Raw genomic sequence first — 23411 nt, forward strand, 5'->3', positions numbered from 1 at the left:
TGGTGATAAAAGTGTATACTTTTCGAAGCAATTCAAAAAACTCTAACAAAAGAAAAACGTTTTCGGTACACGTTTTCCAAACGTTTTTTTTTTTCTTTGCGTGTAGGAACCTTGGTAGGGCATATTTCGCATAAATCATTCATTTCAATTGAATGAAATTAAATCCATCAAATATTTATTTATCTTAATCCTCATTATTATCCTCAAGGGAGACAAAGTTTTAAATTCAAAATTTAATTTGTCGTAAAACTTAATTTATAACAGCCGCTTCATTTCCTTCTGATGAAGATAGGCCAACAACATAGTTCACTTTTTGAAATTACTTTAACAACATTACAAAAAAAAGAAAAACAATCATATATGTCATAGATTAATGCAATGCTTATAGATTTAAAAAAATAATCGTCATATTCAAAATGTTTATGGAGATATACAGTCTTGTATCTCACATAAATATATTGAATAAATTTGTTTTGTATAATTCTATAGAAAAGTAATTTTGCCATAATTGTCAGCTACCACAAAAAACATGCCCATTGTTTTTCTCCTTTTATATTTATGTTCTTTATCGCACGCTAAGCCTAATTACAGAATTATTTGTAAAAACAGAATTCAGCTATTTGTTTTGTATGCGATAAATAAATGATGAATGTTTTGTTATTTTTCGGAAAAACAAGTGGGAGAGAACTAAAGTTGGCAGTGGGCCTAAGATGACCTACACTTATATTGTGTTAAAATAAGTGATATGTGTTAGCTTCATGGAAACCTAAACCAAAAAATTTCCATATCAGTCCATAGTTTTATATAGCTACCCTATAAAGCGACCATCCAAAATTCTCCATATGGATTCCATATGGTTAGAAAGGTTTGAAATAATTTGCCATCGCTAACTAATCTCACAACCCAAGTAATTGGGGATAACAGTCTTTAGTAGAACTTTGTACGCAATCCATGGTGGAGGGAGCCACCGTGGTGCAATGGTTTGCATGCCCGTCTTGCATTCGAGTCCGGTTTCGACCAAATACCAAAAAAAAAAGTTTTTCAGCAGTGAATTGTCCCACCTCAGTAATGCTGGTGACATTTCTGAGTGCTTCAAAGCTTCTCTAAGTGGGTTCACCGCAATGTGTAACGCCGTTCGGACTCGGCTATAAAAAGGAGGTCCCTTGTCATTAAACTTGAACCACAGAATCGGGCAGCACTCAGTGATGAGAGAGAGAGGTTCATCACTGTGGTATCACAATGAACTGAATAGTCTAAGTGAGCCTGAAATATCGGGATGCCACTATGGTGGAGGGTAGATAAGATTCGTCCTGGCCGAATTTTCAACCGCATTTACTTGTTTTTTTTTTTTTTGTAATATTTATCTCTATAATGAATATACACAGTGCACAGTAAAACCTCTAAATATTGGAAAAGTTTCTCGAAATGTTTGTTATAAATATTACATGGTCACCTCCCATTTTTTGGCTGAACATGAATATCCATATCTGACAGGCTTCGCTGTATTTCTATTTGATATAACATTTTATGCCAAATATTTTTATGAATATTCTAAAAATAAATAAAAAGGCCATTTATAAAAAATCAACAATCGAAAAAAGTCTGAGCCAAAATCAAAATAATAACAATAAATAGCAATTGATGTATATAAATGTAATTTTTCTTTCAATTTGGAGTAGAAATATTAAAAAATAAGCAAGTAGAAAACTATTTTTTGTGTTTTTTTTTTCTGTAAAAACACCAGCACACCATTTTTTTGCTGATAGACAATTTTTATTGAACTGAGTTTATTATGTGCTAGTCGTTACATTAGTACTCTTCCTCATCATCGTAGAGAGTTTATGTAGACTAAACACAAAACTCTTATGAATAGGATGGCACAACAACTTTTCCCAATGCTCATGATGATGATGATGATTATGGCAATGGAAATTGATTCACTTGAGTAGACAGCCAGTCATAACTTCAAACGAAAATTTTACGAGTCTTGAGAAGGGTTCCAGAGTATTTTCATATATTTGAGAATAAAATTCAAAAAAACAAATTGATATCGAATTTTCAATAAGAAGGACATAATAAATATAATTTAATGTCATCAAAGAACCATAAAATATTTGCATCAATTTAGTGTTTTTTCTTTTTTTTTTTTTGATTTTGATTTTGTACTATTGCCAAACAATTTTATAATAATTCTAAGCGAATAAGGAATTTGTGAAAGTATTTTATTACAAAGAATAGATTTCTGATTAAATATTTAGACATTACTTATTTCTAACTAGAATACATACCAGAACATTATGGGGAATTTGGAAATGGAATTTTAGAAATTTTTATGTAGACAAAATTCAAGGATACACAGAACAAAAAGCCATGTTAAAATGCTGCCAAATTTAATTAAAACTTATTTTGATTGCAAATAAAAAATAAATATATAATTTTATTATTTTTATTATTTTCCTTATCGCAAGTACACAGAGAGTTAATACATTAAGTATTTAACGGTCCATTCACGTATCTATCGAACCTGAATTTTGTTTTGCTCAGGGGTATGATGTGATAAATTTGATATTTTTACCAAATACGTCATTGGCCTCCCATGGCGATATCTATTTATAGACAATATGCTTTTGCCTGACAGAAAATAAAATTTATTTCTTTATTGACCTCTATTACCGATGAAAGAAGAAAACCTTAACAAAAAACACTTCATACCAAAGCCAAACTCATGTTTCATTTTGATTATCATCACATTGAAGCAAACAGCAAACAGAAACAAATCCAAACTTTATGATTAATTTCTAGTTAATTTATTAGACAACTTTTCTCTGATTCGAATGTTTAGCGAAATCTTCAAATAATTTGTTTTGCCACAACAAATAATTCACAAAGAAGAGTAATTTGTAATAGCAAGAAGAAGGGACACAAAAACCCAATGAATAGGACCTATATGGAAACGAGAAAAAACGTCGACCAGACAAATCACAGTCCATAAACAAACTTATGGCCTCTTATACTTGTTTTCCTTCATTCTTATTGCTCCACTCCAAGATATCTTTTAAAATGGATTTTATGGCTCATATATATTTTCTGTTTTTGTTGAATCCACAGTTGTGACCATAGCCGAAACCATTTTTAATGGAAATCAATATGTTGTGGAATTCATTTCATTTCTTCATTCCTCGTAAATTTTTTTAATTTCTACAGTGTGCTAAGCAGAATAGAACATTGTCTTAAGTCTTCGATACAACATCGAAAACATTTATTGGGTGATTATATTTTATTTATGGTCTAAAGTTTCGCCTCCCAACCAATGTTAAATAACTGATTTTATAGATAAAATAAATATGGTCGAAATATCTTAGTCTTATAATCACAAAGGTTATCTAGGCTATTATTTTAGAATACCAGCTGTTGGTGTCAATGAAAATATTTGGGCCATTACAAATAATTTAATTATAGGCATTTGTTATTGTATCCTTCTCTTTAGGGTGGGGTGACAAATATACTAATCACGGTAGAAAATTTTGACAAAATTTTCTATAGGAATAAAATTTTGACAAAATTTTCTATAGAAATAAAATTTTGACAAATATTTCTATAGAAAAAAAATTGACAAAATTTTCTATAGAAATAGAATTTTGACAAAATTTTTAAATAAAAACAAAATTTTGACAAAATTTTTAAATAAAAATAAATTTTTGACAAAAATTTCTATAGAAAAAAAATTTGTGACAACATTTTCAATAGTTTTCAAAAACTTTTTTTTAAATGTCGGTCATTCTATCAAAATTGTAAGTTCTCCTTTTTTTAGAAGTAGTAACCTTCCCTTATTGGTGCAAGCTAAATTCGTTAAAATTTGTTATTGTATCCTTCTCTTTAGGGTGGGGTGACAAATATACTAATCACGGTAGAAAATGTTGACAAAATTTTCTATAGAAATTTTTACAAATTTTTCAATAGAAATAAAATTTCGACAAGATTTCTATAGAAATAACATTTTGACAAAATGTTCTATAGAAATAACATTTTGACAAAATTTTCTATAAAAATAAAATTTTGACAAAATTTTCTATAGGAATAAAATTTTGACAAAATTTTCTATAGAAATAAAATTTTGACAAATATTTCTATAGAAAAAAAAATTGACAAAATTTTCTATAGAAATAGAATTTTGACAAAATTTTTAAATAAAAACAAAATTTTGACAAAATTTTTAAATAAAAATAAATTTTTGACAAAAATTTCTATAGAAAAAAAATTTGTGACAACATTTTCAATAGTTTTCAAAAACTTTTTTTTAAATGTCGGTCATTCTATCAAAATTGTAAGTTATCCTTTTTTTAGAAGTAGAAACCTTCCCTTATTGGTGCAAGCTAAATTCGTTAAAACGTTTAAAATTCGACACAAATCAAGGGATATTTACTTATAGAAACGAATCTTTTTTTTTTTAATTTTAATTATAAATTTTTAAAATCTTATCTTTTTTCCGGGTGTAGAGATGAATTTGAATTCTAATTTCACTGTGCGATCTTTATAAAGTCCTAGTATACATATACCATTGTTCAATAATTCCTCCACCCACTAATCATTAATACCACTTCAAATTCCCTTCATATCGCTGCAGCATCATGTATACCAACTAATCTTCATACATTCCAACTAATTCTATCCATAGAAATCTTTTTATATCACACCTTTTGTCAAACAATGTCAGCCATTCGCTTTTGAGATTCATAGAAAAAATAAATTGGAATAAATCATCATGGTCATTAGCAATGTCCGTAATGCAAGGTCTCCTGGTTTTTATAACTCAGCTATTCGTGCTTTCTTCTCTTTTTTTTTTGTAAACTAAAAATCCTGTCTTGTCACTTTAGTGTCACCAAATGATTGTTGGATCTACGACAGGAATTATATTGTCGAGGATTTGTTTCGAATGAGTTCGAAATAAAAGGAAACCACAGAACCAGGTTATGTGCCATTGAATTGGATTGTGGTGTTGTGCATTACTTTGGTTTTTTGTCCACACCCCATGATGTTGGTCAAAAAAAGAAATAACTGTCACAAAGGAAAATTGCACAGAACTACGAAACAAAGTAGACTAAATTCTCTAAAAATATTATTTCAGAAATTTTAATTGAATGGATGACAAGAGTAAAAGTTTTACAGTCCAGAGAATATTTAAAGACTGAAAAACATAGTGATCCAATATGAAAGATTATGCAATCTAAATTTTAGGAGACGCAATTTACACAATATTAAGTACAAATTTCTTGTAAATAATGAAATTTTAATTTAAAAAGTTTATAATCATTGCTTCACCAATGTGGTATCACAATGGACTGAATAGTCTAAGTGAGCCTGATACATCGGGCTGCCACCTAGGTTAGGTTAGGTTAGGTTGAAGTGGCAGCCCGATTAAGATTCAGGCTCACTTAGACTATTCAGTCCATTGTGATACCACATTAACTAAAAGAACCAATTACATATGGCCCATTCTAGTTTTAACCGTTGAACCTTCTCGATTATTTTCTTCTGTTGAACCAACAAGATTGTTCCAAAAACATTAGCAGACTGCTTAAGTTAACGTTTTCCAGGTCCGCCAGTAATCTGAAGCTATATGCCCCTAAAATTTGCTTACGCCTTACACAAAATGCAGGACACTCACACAAGAGTTGTTTTATTGATTCCTTTTCCTCCGCATCATGACAGCTCATACAAAAGTCATTATACTTCGCACCAATAGTTTTTGCAAAATCGCCTATCAGGCAGCGACCTGTTATAGCAGATATCAGGAGTGATATCTGGCGTCTCGAGAACACTAGCATATCTAGTGTGCGGTTTAAGTTTAAATGAGGCCATATTTGCTTGGTGTCGTAACAACCCTTACAATTCTCCCATCGAACATTTGCCATCATAACAGCCTTCTCACGCAGTAAGAGCTTGCAGGTAGCCAGAGGCATACCAACAGATTCTAGTTCCCCTGGAATATGCAAGGTAGTTCCTAGCCTTGCTAGCTCATCTGCTTCGCAGTTCCCCGGTATGTTCCTATGGCCAGGCACCCATATTAGGTGAATATTGTGCAGCTCAGCCATCTCATTGAGAGATTTGCGGCAGTCGATGGCCGTTTTCGAGTTGAGGAACACAGAGTCCAAGGATTTTATTGCAGGTTGACTGTCTGAGTATATATTAATGCCAATATTGCTTGGAGCATTACATCTCAGCCAATTCACCACTTCTCTTATTGCTAATATTTCAGCCTGAAAAACACTACAGTGATCAGGTAATCTGTTCGCTATTCGAAGTTCCAGATCTTTAGAATATACTCCGAAACCCACTTGGCCATCCAATTTGGAGCCATCAGTGTAGAAATCTATATATCTTTTATTCCCCGGGGTCCGTGTACACCACGCCTCACTGTTGGGAATTAGAGTCTCAAACTTTTTGTCGAAAAGTGGACTCGCCAAAGTGTAATCCACCACGTTAGGCACATCTGGCATTATTTTGAGGACCGAACTGTTACCGTAACTTTTTTCCGACCACAGCGATAGCTCGCGCAACCGCACAGCCGTTGTTGCAGCTGACTGTTTGTCCAAAATGTGTAAAGGCAATAGATGCAGTATGACATTAAGGGAGTTTGTTCCTGTCTTGCTGAATGCACCTGAGATACACAAGCACGCCATACGCTGAACTTTGTCTAAACTTGTCGGCTGGTGAAGTGCCGGCCACCAGACTACAACACCATATAGCATTATAGGGCTGCCACCTAACCTAACCTACAGCCTGCAAAACAGAACTAAATAATGACGAAACTTCCTCACTAGACTCACATTTGTAGGCAGCAAATTACACTTTTTTGTTTGGTAACAAAAAACAACAAAGCCAAGCGGGTCCCAATCAAAAAAATACGGTGTATGGGGCATCAGTCACAGTCCAATTCGTCCTAAATGGTGACTTTGACTTTTACTGCTAATCTTTTATCCCCAATTTAATTACAACGATACACGCAAAAAAATTATTTTTTTGGTGTGAAAACAACAAAACTTCACTTTGTTTCGTAGAAAAGAATTATTTTTGTTTGTATTATAAATAGGAATTAAAATTCATCTCCGAACACTGTCCACTTTTTCTACATAGACCACATGAAATATGCAATGCATATTATCGTGATAATGGTTCCAAGACTTCGAAAACTCTCGATGCGGTACTTGTGGTTAGGATACCCATCCATGCACACCCACAAAGGTGGATTGTGGGTGTGCACTTGTAGAATTTATCATTCTTGTTGGTGATTGATGTGGACACTTGAAATGGGTGACAGGAGCAATACCCATTGATAGTATGCAATGGACATAAAGACGAATGTTCTATCATATCCTCTCCACAAACAAAATGCATTTGATGAAATCGTTTTGTAGTATTTTCCTTACATTTATTTTACATATTTTAAAAATTTAAGAGTTATTTCCATACAGCAATTAATTCCATAGGATAAAAAACCGTATGCCATATAAGTTTACTATCGTAAATTATCAAAGCAATGGACTCATAAACAATGGACTCATTGGTGTCAACATCAGGGTAGGCGGACATGACAATCCTATAGATTTGTGATTCATAGAATTTTAGCACTTTTTTTAGAGAATAATTGTGTCATGCCATGTTTATGGTTATTGTTTGAATTCACGAAAAAATATAAAAAAATATATATAAAAAAACAACATAAAAGCCCTTTATATTCATATTAGGAATACAAGAGGCGGAAGTCGACTTTTTGTAATCGATTAATTAACTTTTGAATTTTGTGAAAATCTACTTATCGACTCTTCATGTTGAAAGAGCATAATATGAGCATAAAGGTCCTTTATATTCATATTAAGGATACAATAGGGCGAAATTGATTAGAAATAGATTAGTCGATCGACTTCTTATAGTGATTTCATAATCGTAAAAGTCGAATTTTGTAAACATCGATATAAATCGACTTATGATGTTTGACAAAATAAACTCATCGACATTTTCAAGTTTTGATGAAGTCCTAAAATCGATCCAACTTTATTACTTTGCCGAATATCAAATTTTAAAAAAACAAAAATTAGATTTTCCAAATTTTGACAAAGCCAAAAAATCGACTTTTCGGTTGTCATTACACACAAAAAAATAATACTAAACTAAATTGAGTTTTAAATTCTTGATTTTAGCCCAGATTTGTACTTAAAATTTTAAGTACGTCTGTACTATTTTGTACTTTAATCAATTTGAGAAGATATCATCTAACGAAATCAAGCTCAGGGAAGCTAAAAATGAGAAATTAGTGCTCACTGAAGTGCAAACACTCTTGTTTTTAGTTCGGAAAAAATAGAGAAAATAGAGGGAGAAAAAATATAAAGTTTACTCTCATTTGTACGCTCACAGAATACAAAGTCAGTGTTGCCGCTTGTTGAAATTATGTAAAACTAAAAAACTTCCACAAGTCAATTAACTATCCGTAAATTTCAAATGTTTATTTTCATATCAAACATAAGTTATACCTTATACACATTAGGCTTGAAATCTATAAAAAGTGAATTTTAAATCCCTTATTTATAAGGCAAATGACAGTTGAAATCTAGTTAAAGTGGATTTTGGAAGTGTAATGTGAATGAGGTTTTAAATAATTGTTTATATATTCTATAAACACTATTTGGATGAAAAAATACAATATTCCCAATTAATTACCGTTTTCAGACATATTGAAAGAATCTATGTAAACGATGATGCATTATGTTCCTATAAAAATTTTCATAAAAAAGAGCTTGGTGACAGAGTTAATAAGAAATGAATTTATATTACAAAATGATACTACCATAAAGGATACCATAAAGGATGTATACAATCCCTAGTGTATTTCGATGTGGGTGTTGGATTAATATTAAAACAAACAAAAGAAATTCACTAGATCCAAAAAAATATTACCTTCCGTCGAATATATTTCTGTTTAAAATGCAAATTATTGCAAAGTAAAAAAATTAAAAAAAAATCTTTACCATAAAGAACAGATTAGAAAACCAGCAAAAAAATTGAGTAAACCTTTACAACCATGGTTGACACTCGTACCAATAAATAATCTACCAAAATTTAAAGAAAATTTTACCAAAAATCTACCAAATTTAAAAAATCTTATTTTGAAGTTCTTAATTAAATTTTTGTGGTTAGTATAAAAAAGTGTTTTTTAATTCGAAAGGAATTTCATTTATAGAATAATTTTATTTCTATATTTGTTTTTATAGAATTTTGTCAAAATTGTTTTTCAAAATTTTATATCCATAGAAAATTTTGTCAAAATTTTATTTCTATACAAAATTTTTTTCAAAATTTTATTTTTAGAGAAAATTGTCAAAATTTTGTTTCTAGAGAAAATTTTGTCAAAATTTTATTTCTATGGAAAATTTTATAAATTTTTTTTTTTTCTATAGAAAATTTTGCAAAAAATTTTGTTCTATAAAAATGTTTGTCAAAATTGTATTTCTATAGATTTTTTTTATAAAATTTTATTTCTATAGAAAATCTTTGCAAAATTTTATTTCTATAGAGAATTTTATCAAAATTTTATTTCTATAGAAAATTTTATCAAATTTTTTTTTTCTATAGAAAATTTAAGTACCTCTTAATTGGAGAGAAATATTTTGCACAATCTAACAGAACAGCAAAAAATCTACAAATCTACCAAACAGTAAAATATATACCATTTTTGAATTCTATCACGCAAAGAAAAAAAACGGTTGGAAAACGTGTACCGGAAACGTTTTTCTTTTGTTAGAGTTTTTTGAATTGCTTCGAAAATTTTAAACTTTTATCACCAAAAAAAATTCGTTTGTTACAAAATTTTTATTTTTTCAATAAAAAAATTTACTTTTGAAACAACAACACAGTCCATTTTGTTTATATCAAACACTGTTCTTTTCTGACTTTAGGTCTTTAATAAGACACATTTTACAGTTCAAAATGAAATATACTACAATGTAATGTTGAACATTTTTTCGGAATCTCCCGAACATATATATGTAACATATATATGTGCAATATATGTAAAAAAAAACAAAAAAAACTTTGGTCGAAGCAGGGATCGAACCCACGACCCTTGGCATGCAAGTCGTAGCAACCACTGCTCCACCGTGCCTAACTAAATGTTTGTTTCTGTTAAATAAACTTTGTTTATTCGGTTCGTGTGCGCCGCAAGCTATGCTATATAAATATAACTTATATGGATATTTATCTATTGATGACCATAACAGGTACATAGCTCAGTGGTTAGTGTGTTGGCTTACAAAGTGCATGGTCCGCAGTTCGATTCTCCATCCAGGTGAAAGGTAAACAAATTTTAAAAATTTATAAAATCGTATAATTTCTTCTACATTTTTGGTATTACAGGAAAAGGTGTTAAGAACTAAAAAACCTTGTGGATGTGAGAAAGATGTGAGGGAAAATGCAATTAGCAAGAAAACAATGTTTTTTTTTTTAGTTTGTCTTTATGAAATTGTTTTTACATCCTGGAAAAGAATAAACGTTTATCACAATAAGTACATGCTTTTCTTCCAAATACACTTCCTTACAGCGAAAAGCAAATGAGAAACGAACTTTGTTTGTCTAAAATTTCGTTTGGGGGGAAAGAATTATTTTTTTGCGTGTACCAACTGTGGCAACCGTGCAACCCCTCTTACTACTTCCATACATTTAGATTTTTTTCTGCTTTTATGCCTAAAGCCTAATATTATCAACTTTCAAATTTCAATTTTCGAATATATTATGTACCAATGTGGTCTATTAATTTAATCTTATTGAGTACTAGGAATTATATAAAATATTCTATTTTTAATGTATATACCCTAACCCACTATCGCAAATGTTTTGAGGGTATAGACATAGCACATCCCATATATTTTTGTCCCATAAACCCCTATCGAATAATATCATTTGGTTTCTAATGACAAACAATTTTACGAATTGTAAACAAAATTATAATAAATTAAATTTCAAATTCTTGCCCCTGGTAGTCTATGGATATTTGAATGTAATATTGACTGTTTGTATAACTATTGAGTTTATTTGGTAATAAAAATATAGGCCATTACTCTATAGGCTTTTTGTGGAAATATGGAAAAGCCAGAGTTTGGTAGCAGTACATAGTTTATCATTTAAATTGAGTGCACAATATGAAAAGTATGGATAGGATGAAAAGAGTTGGAGATTCTACTAAAGGAAAAAAAAAACTGCTCACATATTAGGGTGGCTACAACTTGGATATTTGTGAAAAATTAGGCATATGGATAATTTGCCTTAAATTTTTTTTTTTTTTTTTTTTTTTTTTTTTAAAGAAAACTTCTTTTAGGATTCAAATTTATTATGAAACAAAATAAAAATATTATGAAACTTAAAAAGATTATTTAAATCTTTTTATGATTCATATTTGCGGCAAAAACACAAATTGTTTTCAAAGCAAACAAGTGCTTGCTATAAACAAAATCGACTGTAATTTTAAATATTTTTTGTTTTTATTTATAAGAAAAAAAAGGTGCAACAAAATTTTTGGGGATAATATTTTGAACTTCTCGAAGAAATTCAAAAAGATGTAACAAACGAATAACGAATTTACGATACTCATTTTCCAAACGTTTAATTTCTTTGCGTGTATAGTATTCGAGATAGTCGGCCATTGCAATATAAGGACTTGAACAAAATTTTCCATTACGGTCTTAAACATTCAAGTTCAGAGAACTACAACCATTATCAAACATTTTCATGCAAATGGCCAACAAATTTCTTCTCATTCAGAGCAATAAACCACACCACATTACGTCCTCTCTTATCACCCCTATTGCCAGCAAAGTTCATTTAATGTAATGCCATTAAGCCCTATGGCTATAACCAATTGGTCATGTAACCCAATGCCCAGCATGTGTTAGAACTCTTTAGTTTATTTCTTTATATCCTAAAGTTGGTTTATGTTTTTATTTTATTTTATTTATTTATTTATTTATTTTTTTTTTTGCACAGATGATGTTGTTGTTATTACTATCGCCTCTTTTGTTTTTGTTTGTCGTAGTTTATGTGATGCCATTATAAAGTAAAATATGTCAATGGATTATTGCTGGTGATCCAGAAGAGTAGAAAAAATATTTGGGGGGAATTTTAAAACAAGTGCGGTATTAGAAGAAAAAAGACGGCAATAGAGAAATAAGAGCTAGAGAGAATATCAGAATTGCCATTTACACTTCATAGCATTATGATAAGGATAAAAAAGCAGAATCTATCATTTGCCGGAAATAAAAAACAGCGAAAAACTAACAAATTAATATACTGCGAAATTTCTTGTTTTTGGAGTGGTAAATATGATTTCCATCGTTGGTAGAGAAATGTTTTGGGTAAAGAAGACATTTTTCTAAGGATATCAAGTGAAATTTTCTGGAGACAGCATTTTAAAACTACTTCCTGAGGAAACAAATATTTTTTCCTTACCAAGGTTCGGTTTGGTGTGTTAACAGTCCGTTAATTTGGACTATTCAGTCCATTTGTGATACCACCACTGGTGAACTTGTCTCTTATCAATGAGTGCTGCCTGATTCTATGTTTTGAAAAACTGAAACACTTAGAAAAGTCTTTTGGTGTTTGGTCGGAACTGGAATTAAAGCCCTTTGTATGAAAGACCATTGCAACATGGTGGCTCCTTACCAAATTCTATAATTTTATTAAAACCTTCAATTTTTTTTTTAATTTGGTAATTCTCATGTGGCAAATTAAAGAGGGTTTAACATCCGGGTCTAGAGGCCCGTAATGGTTTCCATAGAGTAATGTGCTCAAAAATCCAATATTTCGTATTGGAAGACCACGGATTGAAGGTGAATGAGGAAGCTGAGACAGTCATCATCAATCTAATAGCGAAGTCACCATGACGGAAAAAAGTATTTTTTAGACAGGTTAAAAAGATAGAACATCGCTGGGGCAAATATATTCAGACTTATACTATGTTCAAAAAATATCAATTTTTTTCCAAAAATTTGTATTCTTTTTTTGTATGCTTATTACATATCGGGCCACCCCAAATATCGCTTGATCATTTCGGAAATATTTTGGTCCTATATTAACCCATCTTCCCGAGTAGCGAAAAAAAGCAATTGAATCCAACCATGCATCTCATTTAGAACCACAAATGAAATTTTACTCTATTGGAAACTTCTATAGCAATTGCTTTAATTTATTGAAGATAATATAAACACTACAATTTATAAAGGAGGCTATGAGAGCTCAAAGCCAATTTAAATTATTTGTAATCTCTACTTCGTTAGGCTCTCTTAGAAATGCCTCTTGTAGAAGTCCTAGTAAAATCTTGGGCACTGTAAACAAGAGCAAGAGTTTTAAACGAAACAAGAAACTCTCCATAACTGTGATTTATTGTGTTATACTTGTTTTATGGAATACTTTGTCTCCAGCATAACACTCACACGCTCACTCATATTTCCACAGACAGAAAAACGGTTTGTTGATGTCTCCCCATTTGCCATATGGAGAATTAATGTGCTTGAGGCATTTTATGGGAATACCAGTGAGTATGTGGGTTTGTGTGTTATATATTTTCGCGTTATTCTCCACATATATGTGTGAATATTTAAACGAATGCTTTGGTCTGTATATGAGTGTGTTTGAGTGTGTGTGCCATATACGCTATGCAAATCCTTCAAATTGGCTTTATTCGTATATTTTAACTTGCAAAATGTTTTTATACCATTTTAAAAGCTTGCAAGCGAATAACCCAATATTCCAAAAAGGGACAACAAAGGAAGAAGAGATCTGGCAAACTAATTCGTTTATGTAAATATCTCTGTGGAATATTAGCCTGAGGCGTTTCAAAGGAATTTCTTTTAGATTATTTGAAATTTTCAAAGATAACCAATGACTGGCTTGAACATTCCTTTTGTGGGCATGCTAACCAGAATTTTCCATCCCTCAAACCCCTCCAAAAAGAAATAATACTAATATTTCTTTGACATAGTTTGTTTTCTGTTAAATGGTCCTCTTTATCTCTTATGAAAATTTATAATGTATTTACGAAAAAATGAAAATAATATCTTCTTCCTCTTTAAATGGATCAACCACAGGACCGGTACAGGACTTGTCCCTGGTGTGCATGGACCAGCCCTAGTTCTGGTCAAGACGTATGGAAGGGACCGGTCACTTTAACATGGGTTTGTCATTGACAGGGTAAATTTACACTTTAGGACACGCCTTGAATTCGTTCCTAAGGACACGTCCTGCGACATTTTAGTAGTAGCACTTCATAGACAGGTCCTCATGAACCAGTCTCGGACAAACTCTTAGAAATCTATTTCAGTTTGGTTATCCAAATCGCACCAGAAATGAAAAACTTTTGACTAAATGTGTAGATCCAATAAGATGTTGATATCCAGCGAGTATGGAAATCATTAAATTATCACTATTTAAAAACTGCGACAAACTGTATCACCGGTACCAGTCCTGTGATAGGTCCGTCAGTGGCAATTTGCACCAATTTCCCGTAGGGATACTATTAAGTTTTGTAATTGATTTTTGTTTTACTTAGAAAATTTTTGGAAATTTTTGGAATCAATTAAATTTTAAATATTTTTGAAAATCCAGGTGTCACTAAAATTGTAAATGAGTTTAACTCTTAAGCGTTTTATGTTGGTGAGCAAGATTATTTTCGTGAGCGTAATTCTTTACTCACGCTCAGTTACCATGAAAATTTTCGCGAGTCACGAAAATTTCGTGATACGTGCACACCTCTATTTCTGAGTCGATGATATGGGTTCTGAAGCCTCCATTTTTTAGAGACGGACTTCGCACCTTGTTCCCTACAGTTTTTGGTTGCCATCCACACTGAAAAAAGATTATGGTTGGAACTTGTCCTTATAAAGGGTGATTCTTTTGAGGTTAGGATTTTCATGCATTATTATTTGACAGATCACGTGGGATTTCAGACATGGTGTCAAAGAGAAAGATGCTCAGTATGCTTTGACATTTCATCATGAATAGACTTACTAACGAGCAACGCTTGCAAATCATTGAATTTTATTACCAAAATCAGTGGCAGAAAATCCGCTTTTTTATCGACAAATTTTGTTCAGCGATGAGGCTCATTTCTGGTTGAATGGCTACGTAAATAAGCAAAATTGCCGCATTTGGAGTGAAGAGCAACCAGAAGCCGTTCAAGAACTGCCCATGCATCCCGAAAAATGCACTGTTTGGTGTGGTTTGTACGCTGGTGGAATCATTGGACCGTATTTTTTCAAAGATGCTGTTGGACGCAACGTTACGGTGAATGGCGATCGCTATCGTTCGATGCTAACAAACTTTTTGTTGCCAAAAATGGAAGAACTGAACTTGGTTGACATGTGGTTTCAACAAGATGGCGCTACATGCCACACAGCTCGCGATTCTATGGCCATTTTGAGGGAAAACTTCGGAGAACAATTCATCTCAAGAAATGGACCGGTAAGTTGGCCACCAAGATCATGCGATTTGACGCCTTTAGACTATTTTTTGTGGGGCTACGTCAAGTCTAAAGTCTACAGAAATAAGCCAGCAACTATTCCAGCTTTGGAAGACAACATTTCCGAAGAAATTCGGGCTATTCCGGCCGAAATGCTCGAAAAAGTTGCCCAAAATTGGACTTTCCGAATGGACCACCTAAGACGCAGCCGCGGTCAACATTTAAATGAAATTATCTTCAAAAAGTAAATGTCATGGACCAATCTAACGTTTCAAATAAAGAACCGATGAGATTTTGCAAATTTTATGCGTTTTTTTTTTTAAAAAAGTTATCAAGCTCTTAACAAATCACCCTTTATATACATATTAATATACAATACGTATGCGATTGCTCTAGACACATTTCTCTGATACAGTGATATTTTACTAGAGCAAAAGTCTTTAAACTTTTCACTAAAGAAGTTTCGTCCTTAGAGTTATGCGTTTCGACTTTCAAATAGGTATTTTTTTTTTCAAAAAGAAAATTCCCTTGTAGTGAGGACAATTTAACATTAAAACATATCAAACAATTCTTAATATGTTATTGTAAAGTTGAGTAATTCTCGGATACGCACTCAAATATAGAGTGAATGCCGATTATCATATAACCAATCTCACATACATATATTCTCGCTCCATCTATTAAAAATCTTCACTTAAATTTCTTAAAACCATCTCCACTTTAATCCATCGCCAGTAAATAACTTTTTTTTTTGCAGTATCTACAATTTCTATTTATTGGCCATCAACTTGGATCCTTTTTGCCAAGATAAGACAGAGAGAGTTACAAAAGATGAATACATGGAGAATAATAATAAAAAAACCAATTTCATGGTAAACTCAACAGCTAAAGTTTAATGCAGATAAGGATGTGAAAGGGATTTTTAATTGCAAAATATCTAGAAAAAAAAAAAACAAACAAAGTTCAAGGTTGCTGGCCGAGGTTGATTGACTGTCAAGTTGAATTCTAAAGCAGGAAATTAATATTTGCAAATGTCAATAACAACTTCATCAGTGACAGCATCAACAACTAAGGACTAATGAAAATGCAATAAGAATAAAAGCAACAACTAACAACAAAAGAAAAGGATTATTCACTAGATGACAGGCAAATGAAGGAATTCATTAAATTCCTTCCAGGTTCTTTCAGGACTTTGTGAAAATGCACGGATGTCAGTTACACTGAGGTAAAAACAACATGAGAAGAGGAATTTATATAGATGTCATGTTAAAATCGAAAAATAAATAGAAAATAATACGTTAGGGGTGATCATATTCATTTTATGTGTGTATATGATGTTACTAACGAAAATTTAAAAATTTTAGATTTGTTGCTGTAATAACGTAAATCAAACAATTTTTATATTTTTCCTCCAATGAACTTGAAATGATTAATATTATGCGTATCTCTGGTAAAGCATTCCCAACTGAAAGTAATGACTTGAGAAGATGTTCCATTTTATTGCTGGGATATAATATAAATGGACTGACACAATCACCATTGGATTTTGTAGACTATAATGACAGAACTAAGTTGACAATTTGCCTCTCCTATCAAACTGAGTCTTTCATCTTAGATTACTATAGTTTCGAGATATCGATATACTAAATTACGATGTAAGAACACCACTTCCCAGTTCTATACCATACTACACACAACAACATCTACAACAAAGTCACCGGAATCTCGTTTCGACATTAGTGTGTTAACATGCCAAAGCATGTCGACCTTGTTGTCGTCCTGCTCGACACCATCAATGTGTTCACATTACTTATTTGATAAGAGAATCATGCTTTGACTTCCAAAATAAACAAAATTCTATCTTCAAGCTATTCACAATTCCTGCTGAATGATTTGCCCTTAAAGTACCTGACTTTTAGAGCTCACACTCTTACCCTTGGGCGAGATATTGAGAAGGGAACTTATTCGCCTTTTTTGCTCCCCTCTCCCACTCTCGTGCTCTCAGGTCTTGTAAATTGATATGAAATGGCACGTAATAAATGTTGATTCATTTTATTGGTTTTATATTTACTTAGCAGGATTATATGATTAGAGTGTCATTTTCCTATCTTGTGTTCCCTGTGGCCTTTTGTATGAATTCTTTGAACGAAGGGGAACAGAACATTTTAAAATGTGGTGACAATGTTTGAATCACTCTGTTTGCTCATTTTTAAATTATGCTAATTTCGTTAAGCATTTGAATGCCCACGAAGGGTTGAAAATAAATAAAAAAAAAATAAAAATATATAATAATTAAATTGATTTATTCAATTAGGGATTTCCATTAAAACAGAAGAGCTAAGTACATGAATTCAATGCAGAAACCAAATATTTACGATAATAAGGGAATGTAAACAACCACATTAATTATGGAATTTGATGGAACATAAAGCTCCTACAATTGGCACCATACGTACAGAGAGACTTGCCAATCACATATACAAAATATGATATCTCACAGTCATTGATCATCATAGGATGACAGGCCAGGAGAAGTGTGACATAGTGGGTCAGGGTGTTTGGCCTTTCGTTTATATATGAAAAGTATGCCTAAAATGAAAGTAAAATTCGATTCCGCGGTTGTTATTGTTGCAATTGAAAACTTGAACATTTCTGAAATTTTGCATTTTTCTGAACTTCTCCAAAACGACTCTCTATATTTTTTTATTATTTTTTTTTTTTTTTGGTTTTAATTCTTTTTGGTTTTTTTTTATGGATAAGGAGGACAAGTACAGATATAGAATAGAATGACAAACATTCCATTACTCCTCATTCCTCTGGTAGTCCTCTGCAGCATACACATGATTTTGTTTAAAAACCACAGCTAAATTAAGTGTAATGTAATTCTGCAAAACAAAATACTAAATGAAGTGGAAATGATTATGCACATATCCATGATTTTATTTTATGAAACATTTCAAAAGCATTTCATACAATTCATAAAATATACACTGGTATGCGATTGTAATTACATAGCACTGATTAAATCGAAAAGGAAACGAATTTGCGAATTGGTAATAATCAAAGATTAAAGAGATTGTGCCTATGTTATAAAGAGGTATTTATGGCATTGTTAAAGGAGTATCAGGAGGCATTACTATGCTTTCTAAACCCCCCACGTACTCATTCATTTGGAAATATTAATTTTCGCAATTATTTATGTGATTGCAATATGGACAGCTTTTCGCTTTCATGTTGCGATATCTGTGAAAATTTTCAGATGATAGAATTCTTTCACTGCCATGAATGTCTTGTAATTGCAATTTCAAAAGCATAAAGTGTAAACACATAAAGAATTTAATCTTTAAGGAAATAACTGTGTTCCAACTGTCTGGAATCAATTGAAAAAATCGTTGTTTTCCAATTAAAACAAACAATTAAATCAGAAATGTCGTGGTCACATTTGCCACTCAAGCCAAGAATAATCAAAATTTGGATGAAATGTTACTAAAAAACTACAAAACAGTAAAATATTATTTTGCAAAATTTTATTTCAATAGAAAATTTTGTCAAAATTTTATTTCTATAGAAAATTTTGTCAAAATTTTAATTCTATAGAAAATTTTGTCAAAATTTTAATTCTATAGAAAATTTTGTCAAAATTTTAATTCTATAGCAAATTTAGTCAATATTTTATTTCTACACAAAATTTGGCGAAAATTGTATTTTTATTTTAAAGTTTTGTCAAAGTTTTATTTCTGTAGAAAATTTTTTCTATGAAAATTTTGTCAAAATTTCAGAAATAGAAAATCTTGTCAAAATTTTATTTCTATAGAAAATTTTGTCAAAATTTTATTTCTATTGAAAATTTTGTCAAAATTTTATTTCTATAGAAAATTTTGTCAAAATTTTATTTATATAGAAAATGTTGTCAAAATTTTATTCCGATAGAAAATTTTTTCAAAATTTTTCTATGAAAATTTTGTCAAAATTTTATTTTTATAAAAAAAAACTTGTCAAAATTTTATTTTTATTTAAACATTTTGTCAAAATTCTATTTCTATAGAAAATTTTTTAAAAATTTTATTTCAATAGAAAATTTTGTCAAAATTTTATTTCTATAGAAAATTTTTTCAACATTTTATATCTATAGAAAATTTTGTCAAAATTTTATTTCTATAGAAAATTTTGTCAAAATTTTATTTCTATAGAAAATTTTGTCAAAATTTTATTTCTATATTAGAATGAAATTCATTTAATATAGAATTATTTTTACTTTTCATTAGTGCCATTGTGAACATCCTAAAAAAATCGCCTATTATTTTAAATTGTCTATATTTAAAAGATTTTACTAGAATATTATTCTATAAAAAATACATGGAGCATAATAAAAAACCATCGGAAGTCACACAATCGTATAACTACCAACCATGGAATTATGTCAATGACTGCCGTTTGAAGATGTAATTTGCTTTTTGTCTTGCCCTCCATTCTTAATGGTAGAATTTCAAAATTTCTATTCCCAGTGACACCTGGCACACATCATAAATTTACAAAGCAATGTCCTATTACACACCAAATGTTTTTTGGGGAGTGTGGGAATAGAGAAGATGAAACACCATTTCCCAAATAATGACACGTATTATTACCTGTTTGATTTTCAACACTCTGGAAGCCCAAGACTTCAATCACAAATGAAATTATGTTCATTGCTCTTACAATTCCAAAGGCGACAATGTGCGTCTACTACTTGGGCTAGAGATATTCAAAATCATGATTTGAAGTAGAATGGTAATTAAATTTGTCATAATGTTGTCATTTGCAAATAAGCCTTATGACAAGAGTATTCATTGTCATCTTAATTCAATTGAAAGACTTAAAGTCTTTTATGGTAATTTTGGTTGGTAAAATTTCCTGGAATATACCAAAAGCATTATTCAGTGACATACATGCCAATTATCATCATACTGGTAATCTCACCAAAATGCAGAGCATTGCGAATGAAAGTAACTTAATTTGTACACTGTCATTTAGCTAAATATAGAATGGGGTAGCACTTATTTATAAGAGAGAATTTCACCACCTGCCACAATACAATGAAAATAACGAACAGCCACTACACAGAAAAAATATCATCAAGATTTTTCCAATTAAAATTTGAGATGAATTTAAAAAAAATGAATTAAAAATTTAATTGGTTCAAGAAATTTTTAATTGAAATAAAAATCAATTAATTTTTAGGTTAATTTTTCAATAGTATCAATTAATTTTTTAATTGGAACAATTAATTTTTTAATTGACTTTAGTAATTGATACTATAATTTCTGCGATTGAAGACATTTCAATTAAAAATTAATTGGACCAATTACTTTTATGATTGAAGACAAAAAATATTTTTTTTTGTGTGTGATCTTTAGAAACGTTTTCGATTTTATCAATCATAAAAAAATCTCAGCCCATACGATGGGAAGGGGGAAATTCTAACTTTTTAGTGATTAAATAAGATTTCAGTCTCACCTATAAGTAATATCCCAAAAAAGCTATTAATCTGCATCTAGCTTATCAAACTAGATACAGATTAATTGATTTCAAATCTCTTGAGAACCGTAGATTAAAGCTTTCTGTTTTGTTTGTTTTTAAGGTAATTAATGGATTTATAGATTGTCCCCCTCTTCTAGAGATTATTGGTTTTAATGTACCAGTACTGAATCTTAGACGTCATGACTATTTTACTATTGCTTTTCATATGAGTAATTATGCTTCTTGCGAGCCCATTTTGAGAGCTTTAAAAGAATGTAACAAATTTAATAATAACTTTAATTTGGATTTTTCAATTTCCCTAAATAAATTTAATAATATTTTAGACTTAGTTTATTTTTAAAATTGCAGACTAGCAAGGATTGTAATCCATAGACTTAAATAAATAAAAAAGCTGATTACTGGCTAAGGAATATGGCTACCGACTTGGGACAAGGAAACCTGCAACCTAATCCATATGCTTGGAGACCATTCAAAAACAAAGGGTGACTCCGTTTAAGAGCAATCGAAGGCAGATCATGTGTCGGTGGTCGTGGTCCAGAGAAGGCGAAGTATGTACCATCGAATGACCACCGTTTTCAAGGTGCCACTTATCTGTCACAATGGTAGCAGGCAATAAAATCCTGTCTCTTCTACCATATTCTCCCAATTTAGCCCAGCGCTGCTTTTTTTCTTCCAAATTAAAAAAAAATGCGCCAGAAGCATATCCCAGTCCAATGAGGTGGTTAAATACGTTGAAGCATCGTTTGGCTAAGGATTCCGAGTTAAAAATACGACATTGTCAAACAGAATGTGGCACTTATTATGCCAACTATCCTACCATTGGGAGTATATTTATTAATTGTCAATGAAATCATTTCGAGTTATATTCATTATGCTTTCAACACTCAACTGTGCTGTAATATTCGGTAGAGAAAGTGACAATATTTAAGTAGTAACAAAATTCACTTTTACCTTAGCAAAGTCTGCAGCACCACCACATTGTTATATTAAAAATGGGCTTCTTTTAATTGAAAGCCTATGGAAAAGACTATAGGAGGAAATGTTAAGGTATGTATGTAGGAATGATACAAGTAGCAACAGTTTAAACGCACCTAAATTCTATCAAAAAGACAATTTATTTGAATAAGTTCAGTTACTGAATGAGACAAAGATCGGGCAAATTATATAAAGAAACCTTACAAAATTTTATTACAAAAAAAGAGACAAAGGTCGGGCAAATTATATAAAGAAACCTTACGAAATTTTTTTCAAGAAAATGCTTCAGCCATATTCATTTCAAGAATTATTGGAGTCAGTAGTTTATCCAATAAGCAGATCTGAGGAAGATGTTGAAATCTGAAACTGCTGTCTACTCGCCAATTGGGACTGCAATTCTATTTTACCCATAACACCATGAAAACAGAAATAATTGGCTCGGCTATAAAAAGGAGGTCCCTTGCCATTGAAATTAACATGGAATCGGACAGCATTCAGTGATAAGAGAAAAGTTCACCACTGTGGTATCACAATTGACTGAATAGTCTAAGTGAGCCTGATATATCAGGCTGCCACCTAACTTATATATAAGCCTATTAATTACTTATATAAATTGTACGTTTCTCGTATCCAAGTAGAATAAGAAAAAAAAACAATTGCAATTAAAAAGTTCATTTGAATCAGTTAATGTCGTGATTGAATTAGAAAAAAAGAAAGAGCAAATTTCTTTAGTATAGGATATAGTCGTCTCCTCTCGAATTTAGAGCATCCATACTTGTACAGTGAAACCTCTCAAATTTGGACATTCTGAAAACCAGACATCTCAAAAGTAGAAAATTGTCGTAAGACGTTTGATACATTACAATAAACCTCTCATAACTCGAGACCTCAACAAATAGGGCCAAAAATTATGCAACCGTTTCCATCAACTTCTGAGAAGTTTCACTGCATATGTGTATATTTCTATATTTTCTTTGTTTCTGTGCCATATTAAGACCTGAGACTCTTTGAGTTCCTAAAAAAACACTTCGTATATTGTCATACATTCTCCCATCACCCTATTATACCATTAAGGAAAACCCCAAACAAAAATATTATCATTGTAATCAAGCTACCAAAAACAGAAAAAATTATATTAAAAATAAACAAAAGCATCCATACTACGTTTTAATATGTCCTTTCACAAGGTAAAATTTCTTCCCTGTGATATCGTTCACAAAGAGTTTAATTGTTTTTCCTGTTTCGTTTTGTTTCTTCTCCTCTTACAGCATAAATAATCTGAAAAGGATTTTAATATTTTTTTTTCCAACAGCAGAGCAAAGATGGAAAATTTAAAGAAATCTGTTAACAGAAACACCGTAGGAAGGAGTATGCTTGAGGGGGAAGAGAAATACAAAAAGCAACAACATTTTTATTG

The 23411-nt window shown here is 31.1% G+C and overlaps 1 long non-coding RNA gene across 2 annotated transcripts in view; it reads left to right on the forward strand.

The window, feature by feature from the left end:
- LOC142233204 (uncharacterized) overlaps positions 1–23411 on the forward strand; it is a 94437-nt gene that overhangs the window by 66289 nt on the left and 4737 nt on the right. Inside the window, exon 3 of one of the 2 annotated variants that reach the window (XR_012721353.1) lies at positions 16257–16724. The exons of the other annotated variant lie outside the window; for it this stretch is intronic. This is a non-coding gene — a long non-coding RNA (uncharacterized LOC142233204). The remainder of the gene's footprint in view (positions 1–16256; positions 16725–23411) is intronic. 2 annotated transcript variants of the gene reach the window in all.

The sequence above is a fragment of the Haematobia irritans genome, chromosome 4, assembly GCF_050003625.1.
Source record: "Haematobia irritans isolate KBUSLIRL chromosome 4, ASM5000362v1, whole genome shotgun sequence".
Classification (NCBI taxonomy): Eukaryota; Metazoa; Arthropoda; class Insecta; order Diptera; family Muscidae; genus Haematobia; species Haematobia irritans.